Below are 14,471 nucleotides of genomic sequence, written 5' to 3'. Positions count from 1 at the left end.
GTGCCTCATACATGCTAGACAAGTGCTTTGCCACTGAGCTACTGCCCCAGCCTGAGTCATTACATTTTTGATAGGACAAAAATAGTGTTGTAGCCATACATATATGCTCATTTCCAGAGAAAATGGTGTATTTGATTCTGGATAACAGATTTATATGTGAACTGTTTAGTATCAACCAGTTTTTAAGTAGAAAAGTAATGTTAGTTAATTTGAACTAAAATAGTAAGTTTAGGAAGTCATGTGGTATCTAACTATGTATCTTTTTAATCCCACAGGACTACAGCATCTAACATAAAATCGCCAAGTAGACTCACCATTCCATCGTAAGTTACAAATGAATTAACACATGTATGTGTGTATACACACACACACATATATACATGCACATACACATATAAAAGCTTGGGATATTAGGGTTTTTAAAATTTTTTATTAGTTATTGATGGACATATATTTGTTTATTTGTTTAGATGTGGTGCTGAGGATTAATCTCAGTGCCTCACACATGCTAGGCAAGTGCTCTACCACTGAGCCACAACCCCAGCCAGGAATATTATTATTTTTTTAAAATTTTTTTAGAGAATTTTAATATTTATTTTTTTTAGTTTTCGGCGGACACCACATCTTTGTTTGTATGTGGTGCTGAGGATCGAACCCGGGCCACACGCATGCCAGGCGAGCACGCTACCGCTTGAGCCACATCCCCAGCCCAGGAATATTAGTTTTGATGTTCATTGTCAAGAGTATTCATGAGAATGCAGGTTTAATTTCATCTCTTTCTTATGTCTTTACATACTAGAATTCTGTATATAATATATTTTGACTTTTGGATAAAGACAACAATAGAGGAATAAGTCATAGAGGAAGATTTTCTTTTTGTTCCTAGTGTTTGTCCCCCTTAGCTCCTGCATATTAACATTCTTTAGAGTGGGCTAAAGAAGGAGAGAAACCTATCAAGAACAAGAAGGTGGTAGCAGTCAAGGTGTTGGAAAAGAACAGACCTAAAAGCATTGGAAGTATTCCTCATCCTCTAGAGCTCTCCCACCATGAGAGGCTTGGACTCCAAACCCAAATCTTCCATCAATTTAGATGGAGCCCCTGCCTCAGGTCTGTTGCTACTTGACAGTGAGGACATAGAAGACAACTATGATGGTGAAAATAGGGAGTCAATGGAAAGACCTAAGACTCAACATTTTAAGTGGGGTTTTGTTTCTAGAAACCGTAGTTAAAAATTTGAGATAAATTACTCCCCAAATGCTTTCCCATTGTGGTTAGGTTCAACAGTAAAGAAATAATCTATCCCAACAATTCAGGTGGCTGAGCCAGGAGGTTCGTGAGTTTGAGACCAGTCTCAGAACTTTGTGGGACCCTGTCTCAAAATAAAAAATAAAAAGGGCTAGGGCTATGGTGGTGTATCTCAATGATATAGAGCCTCTGGATTCAATCTCCAATACCAAACCAAAGAAGAAGGAGAAGAAGAAGAAGAAGAACTAATTAGGAATCTTTAATCATTAAAATTTTCAAGATTACAAACATGAAGTTTCTGTGAAGAACAGATATACAACTTCTCAAATAACTGCTTCAGAGGTAGATTACTGGTAAATCTGATTGAAAATTATAAAGAAATCATAGCTAATTTTAACTCCAAAATGAAATCTATGATGTCAGTGTCAATTATATGTATTTTAAATCCTTTAGCACTTCCCAGTATGAATTCATATCAGTACCTTGTGAGCTACCAGTGAAATGTACATATATACACGTACATATACAATCAAAGATATATGCACAGTTATATTTAGAGAGATAGAAATGTATACTATTTGCATATGCATATTCACACATGTCTGTATTGGTCAAGGACCCACATGTACACATAAAAAAAAGTAGAGACTAATATTGACAAGTTCACAGTTGGGAGCATCCATGGCATCACTGAGTATTTTTGATAGTGTTCCTAAATCTTGTCACTGTACAATCTGTAGATAAATCTCCATCTTAGCTAGATTGCATTAGAAAAAAAAGAAGTAGGTAATTTTGGATGATTCTTCCTGTTAATGTGTCATCTTTCCTTAGTGGCAGGAAAACACTTATGAAACTCAAATTTCTTGTATATAAGACTTCACTAGAGGGGCCTGGGGTTGTGCTCAGCAGTAGATGGCTCGCCTAGCATGTGCGAGGCATTGGGTTCAATCTTCAGGACCACATAAGATTCCTTTCTCTGAAGAACAGGTATCCAGGATTCCAAATAACTGGATTAGATGTTAGTGAAGGGTGAAACACTTTAGAAGTTATACAGAAATTGTACCTAATTTGAATGTAAAAAGTAAAATTAGTAAGTCATGGGGCTGGGGTTGTGGCTCAGCTGTACAGTGCTTGTCTATCATGTGCGAGGCACTGGGTTTGATCCTCAGCATCACATAAAAAATAAATAAATAAAATAAAGGCATTGTGTTCATCTATAACTAAAAACATATTTTAAAAAATTTAAAGTCATGAAGTATTGACCTATATTTACTTCTAAATTGTTTGGCACTTCTCATATGAATTAAAATCAGTACCCTATAATGAACCTAAGGGCAAAAATGTAAGGAATAAAAAGGATCCAGTGAATATATATAGAACAGTAGAAAAGGAGGAGCAGGAAAGACAACCACAATGAGTGTCAGTAAGGAGGAAACAGTAATTTAGGAATCAGGATTTTAGATTTGATTAGAAGGCTGAGTGTCTACAAATTGAAATTGAATAGAAAGTCATGTGCTTTCTTATTATGTGCTTTTTCTTGTCTTAGGCTGATCCCATCTTCTTTGAGAAGATTAAGTAGACTCACCGATACTTCGTAAGTTATCAATAAATCATACATACATACATGCACACTCATACACACAAAACCTTGTAAAGATTACTTTTAAGACTTTCATTGTCAAGAGCATCCATGGGAATGCAGGTGTACTTTTATCTCTTTCTTAAATCTTCATAAGTAAACTTTGGTACATAATATATTTTGACTTTTGGATAAAGGTGACAAAGAAGGAATAAGTCATATGGTTTTTTGCTTGACCTTAGCAATTGTATATTGACACTCTGCTAGAGTCACTATGTCTTCTGGAACAGGGAGGCAGTAACAGTCAAGGTGTTGGAAAAGAACAGACCTAAAAGCGTTGGAAGTGCTCTTCACCCTCCATAGCCCTGCCACCATGGGAGGCTGGGACTCTAAAACCAAATCTTCCATCACATTAGATGGTCCCTGCCTCAAGACTGTTGCTGCTTGACATTGAGTGAGGATAGAGAAGACAGCTGTGATAGTGACAATAGTGAGTCAATGGAGAGACCTAAGAATCAACAACATAGATGGGGTTTTGTTTCTAGAAACTATAATTAAATATGGGATAAACTACTCACAAAATGCTTTCACATTGTGGTTAAGATCAACAGTAAAGAAATAATCTGTCCCAACAACACAAGAGGCTGAGGCATATGTATCGTGAGTTTTAGAACAGACTCAGAAACTTTGCAAGACCCCGTCTAAAAAATAAAAAAGTGCTAGTGATCGTGGGGGTACCTCACTTGGGTTCCATCCCTAGTACCAAAACAAAAAGAAAGGAGGAAAAGAAGATGAAGACGATGAAGAAGAAATAATCTGTAATCTTGAATCATTAAAATTTTCAAGGTCTACCATATTCATTACAACATACAAAGTTTCTGTGGAGAACAGATATACAACTTCTCAGATAACTGCTTCAGATGTGGAATAAAGATAAATCAGATTGTAAATTGTAGCTAATTTTAACCCCAAAGTTAAGTCTAGATAGTCAGGTGCTGTCTGATTATATGCATTCCAAATCCTGTAGCACTACTCATTATGAATTCATATCAGTACCCTAAGTGAAATGTACATATACACACACATATATGTATATTATAAAAGATATTTGCATAGTTACAGTTAGACAGAAACATACACTATTTACATATGCATATTTACACAAGCTTGTATTGGTCATGGATATATATATATATATATATATATATATGAATATGATTGAGATTTGGGAAGTTCACAGTTGGGAGCATCCATGGCAACACAGAGTATTTTTGACAGTGTCCCTAGATCTTGTCACTGTAGCATCTGTAGATAAAATCTTTGCTAGATTACATTAGAAAAAAAGAGAAATAGATCTTACTGGATGATTCTTCCTGTTAATGTGTTGTCCTTCATTAGTGGCAGGAAAACACTAATGAAACTCAAATTTCATGTATATAAGACTTCACTTGATTGGGTGAAGGGAGGAGAAAATCATCTTTTGAGTAATAAGGGGCTAACAGTGGATTCACTTACAGAAAGGGTGAAGCTAGGAGCCCTGGAGTTGCTCCTGACACTCCAGAGCTCTGCCACCTTGTGAGGTGAATGTCCCAAACCCACACTGACCAAAGCACCTGCCCCATGCCTGCAGTTTCTTCTCTCTGGGTGAGAGCAGAGTTGGCACCTATGGTGGTGAAAATAAAGAATGGTTGTTGGGATCCTAGAATCAGAAACATAGACTAAAAGGCATTTGTACTAAGAGACTGCAGTTGAATTGAAAATCAGTCAAACCACAAAATGCTGTCCTTAGCTTCAACTGGAAGTAACTAAACAGAAATCTTTAGTAGGTAAACTTTCTCACAGGCCAAGATAATCCTTGAAAATAATTAAAGATTCCTTTCTCTGAAGATCAGGCATCCAGGATTCCAAATAACATGTGTGTTAAAGGTTAACCACTTTAGAAGTTATACAGAAATTTTACCTAATTGGAACATAAAAATTTGAGATTAGTAAGTCATATGGTATGTGACTATATACTTTTAAATAGTTAGCACTTCATTCGAATTCAAATCAGTACTCTGCAATGAATCTAAGGGGGAAATTTGAAATCAAATGAATACTTACTAATCAGTACACTACATATAAACATAGGGCCAGGGTTGTATGTAGCTCAGTGGAAGAGCATTGCTACCAAACACAGGGTCCTGGGTTTCTGCCCTAGCAACACAAAATAGAAATCATATATAAATGTATACTTGCAGGGACAACTAACCCCATATGTAAACAGAGAAGGAAATGAAGATTGAGATTTGGAAGTTCATCTTCCTTAACATGCATGACAATACAAAATGTTATTGATACTATCTCAAAGTGATCCTCTCTAGCATATGTAGGTACTTTGAATCTTTGAGATCAACAGGGATAACAGAGAAATGCTTCTACCTCCTGGTGTGTTTAATAGCCTGAGTACTCTCAGTGAAAACCCTCAGGACATTTCCTTTTATTTATTTATTTTTTTTTAGAGAGATAGAGAGAGAGAGAGAGAATTTTTAATATTTATTTTTTAGTTTTCAGCGGACACAACATCTTTGTTTTTGTATGTGGTGCTGAGGATCGAACCCGGGCCACACGTATGCCAGGCGAGCGCACTACTGCTTGAGCCACATCCCCAACCCCTCAGGACATTTTCAAAATACCTCTGCATGAGACTTTATTAGATTGGATGAAAGGAGAAGATAGTCCTCTTTGAAGCAAAGAGGAGGTAGCAGTGAATGGGAAACAGTGCAAAATGACCTAGAAAACAGACCCTGAATGTGTCTCTTACCACTGAGAGCTCCAACACCAAGGAAGATAGGTGCCCAACCCCAAAACAATATTAACTGGATTTTGCCCCATATCAGGCTTGTAACTACTAGACCCTAACTGAGGGACAGGAAAGACAACCATGATGGGTGACAGTAAGGAGGAAACAGAGGGATTTAGGAATCAGGATTTTAGATGGGATTAGAGGGCTGAGTGTCTACAAATTGAAATTGAATTTAAAATAAATTGCACCGGATTCCAACATGGCGGCGGGCGCGGAGAGATCAAGTCTCTGACCTCTTCAGCTGTGCAGGCATAGGGAGTCGTAAACAACCTAAATCTGTTTGCTCAGGATCACTAGGCAATGCTGAGCTGACGTGGATCTGGGGCGAATAGTCTGGGCCTCTCAGAACACACACTGAGCCCGGATCGGCTGAATTCAAGCTCCCATTTGCCTGCTTCCCGCAGACAAACAGCTGTGACTCAGCATTAATCCATCCGGCTGAAACAACTGGTCAGCCCTTCTGATCCTACGGAGGTAAATGCCAACTGAGCCTTCATAGGTAGTGGCCACAGGTTTGAAATGGGGCTTGGGAGAGACAGTAAGGACCCACCCGTTGCATTGGTCACCCGGCAAAGGGAAACAAACTGTCGCCATTTGCAAGAGATACCACCATGGCAGAGAACTGACATCATCAGATTGTGGCGGAGGAGATAACTTAATTGAAACCTGTGGCTACAGGTGTGTAATTCCCTAGCCTTCCCTCTCCACACATCGGGGAAACCTTAAGGGCCCCTCCCAGTTCTCCCGTAAGGGCCCCTCCCAGCTTTCCTGTGAGCGCGATAGCCAGACCGAGGGAATCAGAGGTGGCGTGGGACCCTCGGCGCGGAACTACCGCTCCCACCAGTGCTGACAGCTGAGGTCTCTTGCACCAGCTACCGGGGGCGTGGCTACCGGAGGGCAAGTAAAATTCGCTGAGGATTCTCAGCCCCAAGCTCTACAAACTTAGGGTCTGAGGGAATGGCAAACTGGAAGAGTGTGCCCAGTTGTTCATGAAAACAGGGCTCCCGGGAGCAGCAGACCTGGCGTGTAGCCAGTATTGTGGTGAGCGGCACTCGTGAGAGGGGCCTGGCTAGAGGAAAAGTGGGAAGTGACTAGACACAAGAGGAGGCCCTAGGCACTCAGGATTGGAGACTCACCCAGTCTAGGAGGAGCTGCTGCACAGTGATTGGTTCCCGCGTATTGACAGGAGAAACTTGACCTGGTGGGCACAGCGCCACCTACTGGAAGAGAAGTTAATCAAACTCTAAGACTGCATTTATTAGTTTTTTTTTCTTTTTTCTTTTCGCTTTTTTTATTTGGGTTTTTCTCTCATTTTCATTTTTCTTTCTTGTTGTTTTTTTAAATTTTTTTTACAATTTTTAAAATTTTTTTTCTTCTAATTTTAATTTTAATTTTTTTAATTATTTTTTTAAAAAAATTTTTTCTTTTTTTATTTCATATTTTTTTTCTTCTTTTGTCTTTTCATTTCTTTTCAATTATCTTATCCCCCCTTCCTTGATTTCTACCTGCTTACTCTCATTCTCTTTAGTGACTTCTTCCCTTCCCTTCTAATACCTTTCCTCCCAAGCATCAAATAAATTTATAGGAGTAAACAGTAACTCAGCAGTCAAACAGAACAAGAAGTAACATGAGCAGCTTCAAAAAGCAAGGAAGAAAAGGAGTACACACAATGCAGGACAGCCTAAATATTCAGGAGGACCTAGAGTCATCAGAAAAATGGTCATATAAAGAACTCAAGGAACACCTTAGACAGATGGAATGGAACCTTAAAGAGGATACAAGACAGCAAATTCAAGCAGCGAAAGAACACATTGAGAATGAATTACATAAACAGATAAAAGAAGAAGTTAAGCATCTTTATCAGGAGATAGAGATTATAAAAAATAATCAAACAATAATTCTAGAAATGAAGGAAACGATAAACCAAATTAAAAACTCAATTGAGAGTATCACTAACAGAGTGGAGCAAGTAGAAGCCAGAACGTCAGATAATGAAGACAAAATATATCATCTTGAAAAGAGTCTAGCCAACTCAGAAAGGCTGGTAAAAAATCACGAGAAAAACATCCAAGAGTTATGGGATAACATAAAAAAACCAAACTTACGAGTCATTGGGATAGAAGAAGGTACAGAGATTCAAACCAAGGGAATGAGTAACCTGCTGAATGAAATAATTACAGAAAACTTTCCAGAAATAAAAAAGGAAACAGATATACAAATTGAAGATGCATACAGGACACCGAGAACAAAAATCACAGTAGACCAACGCCAAGACACATTGTTATGAAGATATCCAATATACAGAACAAAGAGAAAATATTAAAAGCTACAAGAGAAAGGAGACAGATTACATTCAGGGGTAAACCAATAAGGTTAACAACGGATTTTTTATCACAGACACTGAAAGCAAGAAGGTCATGGAACAATGTATTTCAAACACTGAAAGACAGTGGATGCCAACCAAGAATCCTGTATCCAGCAAAATTAAGCTTCAGGTACGACAACAAAATAAAAATCTTTCATGATAAAGAAAAGCTAAGAGAATTTGCAGCCAGAAAACCAGCATTGCAAAGCGTCTTGAGCAAAACACTACACGAGGAAGAAATGAAAAACAACAACCAAACCCATCAGTGGGAAGTGCCTAGGTAATGACAGAGGGCAGAGGGAAAGCTAATCATGGAGAAACAAACTAAATTTTAAAAAAAGATAAATAATCAAACATGGCTGGCAGTACAAACCATATATCAATAGTAACTCTAAATGTTAATGGCTTAAACTCTCCAATAAAGCGACATAGGCTGGTAACATGGATTAAAAAAAACAAATCCAACAATATGTTGCCTCCAGGAGACACATCTGATTGGAAAAGACATACACAGGCTGCAGGTGAAAGGTTGGGAAAAAATATACCACACACACGGTCCTCGTAAGCAAGCAGGGGTGGCCATCCTCATATCGAATAAAATCGACTTCGAGACTAAGTTAATCAAAAGGGATAAGGAAGGACATTATATACTGTTAAAAGGAACAATTCACCAACAAGACATAACAATTATCAATATTTATGCACCAAATAATGGTGCTGCGATGTTCATAAAACAAATTCTCCTCAAGTTCCAGAATCAAATAGACCACAACACAATAATTATGGGTGACTTCAACACACCTCTCTCACCATTGGAGAGACCCTCCAAACAAAAGTTGAATAAAGAAACTATAGAACTCAATATCGCAATCAATAACCTAGACTTAACTGACATATATAGAATATATCAACCATCATCAAGTGGATATACTTTTTTCTCAGCAGCACATGGATCCTTCTCAAAAATAGACCATACATTATGCCATAGGGCAACCCTCAGTAAATATAAAGGGGTGGAGATAATACCATGCATTTTATCTGATCATAATGGAAACAAACTGGAAATCAATGATAAAAGGAAGGAAGGAAAAATCCTACATCACATGGAAAATGAACAATAGGTTACTGAATGATCAATGGGTTACAGAAGACATAAAGGAGGAAATCAAATATTCTTAGAGATAAATGAAAATACAGACACAACATATCGGAATCTATGGGACACAATGAAAGCAGTTTTAAGAGGGAAATTCATCGCCTGGTGGTCATTCCTCAAAAAAAGAAAAAACCAACAAATAAATGAGCTCACACTTCATCTCAAAGCCCTAGAAAAGGAAGAGCAAAACAACAGCAAATGTAGCAGAATGCAAGAAATAATTAAAATCAGAGCGGAAATCAATGAAATTGAAACAAAAGAAACTATTGAAAAAATTAACAAAACTAAAAGTTGGTTCTTCGAAAAAATAAATAAGATCGACAGACCTTTAGCCATGCTAACGAAGAGAAGAAGAGAGAGAACTCAAATTACTAACATATGGGATGAAAAAGGCAATATCACAACAGATGCTACAGAAATACAGAAGACAATTAGAAATTATTTTGAAAACCTATATTCCAATAAAATAGAAGATAGTGAAGACATCGATAGATAAATTTCTTAAGTCATATGATTTGCCCAGACTGAGTCAGGAGGATACACACAATTTGAACAGACCAATATCAATGGATGAAATTGAAGAAGCCATCAAAAGACTACCAACCAAGAAAAGCCCAGGACCAGATGGGTATACAGCGGAGTTTTACAAAACCTTTAAAGAAGAATTAATACCAATACTTTTCAAGTTATTTCAGGAAATAGAAAAAGAGGGAGCTCTTCCAAATTCATTCTATGAGGCCAACATCACCCTGATTCCGAAACCAGACAAAGACACCTCAAAGAAAGAAAACTACAGACCAATATCTCTAATGAACCTAGATGCAAAAATCCTCAATAAAATTCTGGCGAATCAGATACAAAGGCACATCAAAAAAATTGTGCACCATGATCAAGTAGGATTCATCCCTGGGATGCAAGGATGGTTCAATATACGGAAATCAATAAATGTTATTCACCACATCAATAGACTTAAAGATAAGAACCATATGAACATCTCGATAAATGCAGAGAAAGCATTCGACAAAGTACAGCATCCCTTTATGTTCAAAACATTAGAAAAACTAGGGATAACAGGAACTTACCTAGACATTGTAAAAGCTATCTATTCTAAGCCTCAGGCTAGCATCATTTTGAATGGACAAAAGTTAAAGGCATTCCCTCTAAAATCTGGAACAAGACAGGGATGCCATCTATCACCACTTCTATTCAACATAGTTCTCGAAACACTCGCCAGAGAAATTAGACAGACTAAAGAAATTAAAGGCATAAAAATAGGAAAAGAAGAACTTAAATTATCACTATTTGCAGATGACATGATTCTATACCTAGAAGACCCAAAAGGGTCTATAAAGAAACTACTAGAATGAATAAATGAATTCAGCAAAGTGGCAGGATATAAAATCAACACGCATAAATCAAAGGCATTTCTGTATATCAGCGACAAAACTTCTGAAACGGAAATGAGGAAAAACACTGCATTCACAATATCCTCAAAAAAAAAAAAATACTTGGGAATCAACCTAACAAAAGAGGTGAAAGATTTATACAATGAAAACTACAGAACCCTAAAGAGAGAAGTAGAAGAAGATCTTAGAAGATGGAAAAATATACCCTGTTCATGGATAGGCAGAACTAACATTATCAAAATGGCGATATTACCAAAAGTTCTCTATAGGTTTAATGCAATGCCAATCAAAATCCCAACGGCATTTCTTGTAGAAATAGATAAAGCAATCATGAAATTCATATGGAAAAATAAAAGACCCAGAATAGCAAAAGCAATTCTAAGCAGGAAGTGTGAATCAGGCGGTATAGTGATACCAGATTTCAAACTATATTACAGAGCAATAGTGACAAAAACAGCATGGTACTGGTACCAAAACAGGCAGGTGGACCAATGGTATAGAATAGAGGACACAGAGACTAGTCCACAAAGTTACAACTATCTTATATTTGATAAAGGGGCTAAAAGCATGCAGTGGAGGAAGGATAGTATCTTCAACAAATGGTGTTGGGAAAACTGGAAATCCATATGCAACAAAATGAAACTGAATCCCTTTCTCTCGCCATGCACAAAAGTTAACTCAAAATGGATCAAGGAGCTTGATATCAAATCAGAGACTCTGCGTCTGATAGAAGAAAAAGTTGGCTCCGATCTACATATTGTGGGGTCGGGCTCCAAATTCCTTAATAGGACACCCATAGCATAAGAGTTAATAACAAGAATCAACAAATGGGACTTACTTAAACTAAAAAGATTTTTCTCAGCAAGAGAAACAATAAGAGATGTAAATAGGGAGCCTACATCCTGGGAACAAATTTTTACTCCTCACACTTCAGATAGAGCCCTAATATCCAGAGTATACAAAGAACTCAAAGAATCAGACAGTAAGATAACAAATAACCCAATCAACAAATGGGCCAAGGACCTGAACAGACACTTCTCAGAGGAGGATATACAATCAATCAACAAGTACATGAAAAAATGCTCATCATCTCTAGCAGTCAGAGAAATGCAAATCAAAACCACCCTAAGATACCATCTCACTCCAGTAAGATTGGCAGCCACTATGAAGTCAAACAACAACAAGTGCTGGCGAGGATGTGGCTAAAAGGGTACTCTTGTACATTGCTGGTGGGACTGCAAATTGGTGAGGCCAATTTGGAAAGCAGTTTGGAGATTCCTGGGAAAGCTGGGAATGGAACCACCATTTGACCCTGCTATTGCCCTTCTCGGACTATTCCCTGAAGACCTTAAAAGAGCATGCTACAGGGATACCGCCACATCGATGTTCATAGCTGCACAATTCACAGTAGCTAGACTGGGGAACCAACCCAGATGCCCTTCAATAGATGAATGGATAAAAAAAATGTGGCATCTATACACAATGGAGTACTATGCAGCAATAAAAAATGACAAAATCATAGAATTTGCAGGGAAATGGATGGCACTAGAGCCGATTATGCTTAGAGAAGCTAGCCAATCCCTAAAAAACAAATACCAAATGTCTTCTTTGATATAATGAGAGCAACTATGAACAGAGTAGGGAGGAAGAGCAGGAAGAAAAGATTAACATTAAACAGAGACATGAGATGGGAGGGAAAGGGAGAGAAAAGGGAAATTGCATGGAAATGAAAGGAGACCCTCATTGCTATACAAAATTACATATAAGAGGTTGTGAGGGGAATGGGAAAATAAACAGAGAAATGAATTACAATAGATGGGGTAGAGAGAGAAGATGGGAGGGGAGGGGAGGGGGGATAGTAGGGGATAGGAAAGGTAGCAGAATACAATTACTAATAGGGCATTATGTAAATTGTGGATGTGTAACCGACGTGATTCTGCAATCTGCATTTGTGGTAAAATTGGGAGTTCATAACCCACTTCAATCTAATGTATGAAATATGCTATGTCAAGAGCTTTGTAATGTTGTGAACAACCAATAAAAAAAATAATTAAAAAAATAATAAAATAAAATAAAATAAATTGCACCACAAAAGTTTTATGTGTTGGTTCAGGTTCAGTAGGGAACAAGTGCTACTGCAGGGTTGCCAGCACCCCACCAGGGTAGATTCCTGCTCAGGAAGCATGAGACATCTGAGAAATATAAAGTTTGAAATAATTAGTAAGAAATAGAGACAGAGTTAGCAAATTAGGTAAGTGAGTGGAGTGTCTGCGAGGTCTTCCAGTTCTGATAGGAGCTAGAACTGAATGACTGAAAAATGGCTCCTATTCAAAGGCAGGGATAAGGTTTCAATGGGAGGAGTCTTGCTTCTCTGTGTAGCAGGGGTCTTGCTGCAAACAGGTTGATTGGCATTTTTGCAAGCCACACCCATCTCCAAGAGGCTGCATTGCTCCAGTGGGTCACCCCGTCTCCAATGCTGTGCAGAACTTTGTGGAGGTAGGTAGGAATTCACATGAATTGGACATTCTCAAACCAGTAGGGTTGCCTCTGGGAGTTCCAGGCTTTCCTGCCTAATGGCTTTCATGTTGATTTGGTTCACTCACAGTTCAGGGATGACTCCCGGCAAAGTGCTCCGTAAATCTTGAGTCATTACGTTTTTTTTTTTTTTAGTTGTTGACAGACCTTTATTTACTTATATGCAGTGCTGAGAATCGAACCCAGCACCTCACACATGCCAGGCAGGTGTGCCACCACTGAGCCCCAGTGCCAGCCCCTTGAGTCATTACATTTTTGAAATGATGAAAATAGTGTTGTAGCCATACATAGCATTATTTCCAGGGAAAATGGTACATTTGATTCTGGATAACAGATTTATATGTGAAGTATATTAGTGTCAATCAGTTTTTAAGTTGAAGTGTAATGTTAATTAACTTGAACTAAAATAGTCTAGGAAGTCATGTTTGTCTTGCTATATACACTTTAATTTGTAGGGTGGACACATCTACTTTGAAAAGATCAAGTGGACTCACAGATGCTTCGTAAGTTATCAATAATTAATACCCGTGTGTATGTGTATACACACAAACATATATATGAATACACACACAAAACCTATGGTGAGATGATTTTTTGGATGTTCTTTGTCAAGAGCATCCATAGGAATTCCGGTTACTTTCATCTCTTTCTTTTGTCTTCATAAGTAAACTTCTGTATATAATATACTTTGATTTTTTTTTTGTAAGGTGACAGAAAAAAAATAAGTCATAATGGGAGGGTTTTTTGCTTGTAGAGTTTGTTACTCTTAGCTCCTGCATATTGACACTCTGTAGAGTGGGCTAAGGCAGGAGAGAAACCTATCTGGAACAAGAATGTGGTAGCAGTCAAGGTGTTGGAAAAGAATAGACCTAAAACATTGGAAGTGTTCCTCACCCTCCAGAGCTCTCCCACCATGAGAGGCTGGGACTCCAAACCCAAATCTTCCATCAGTTTATATGGAGCCCCTGCCTCAGGTCTGTTGTGAGGATGGAAAAGACAGCTGTGATGGAGAAAATAGAGAGTCAATGGAGAGACCTAAGAAAGAGAATTTTAGATGGGGGTTGATTCTAGAAACTGTAGTTAAATGTGTGATAAATTACTCCCCAAATGCTTTCCCATTGTGGTTAGGTTCAACAGTAAGGAAATAATCCGTCCCAGTAACTCACAAAGCTGAGACAGGATGATGGTGAGTTTAAGGCCAACCACAAAAACTTTGCAGGACCCTGCCTCAAAATATCAAATAAAAAAGGGCCGAGATTATGGTGGTATATGTCAATGGTATAGAGCCTCTGGATGCAATCCCCAGTACAAAAACAAAAAGAAAGAGAAGACGACGACAA

This window comes from Spermophilus citellus (assembly GCF_964194105.1).
Source record: "Spermophilus citellus genome assembly, chromosome: 1".
NCBI classification, from domain to species: Eukaryota; Metazoa; Chordata; class Mammalia; order Rodentia; family Sciuridae; genus Spermophilus; species Spermophilus citellus.
Note: the sequence above shows the minus strand (reverse complement) of the source record.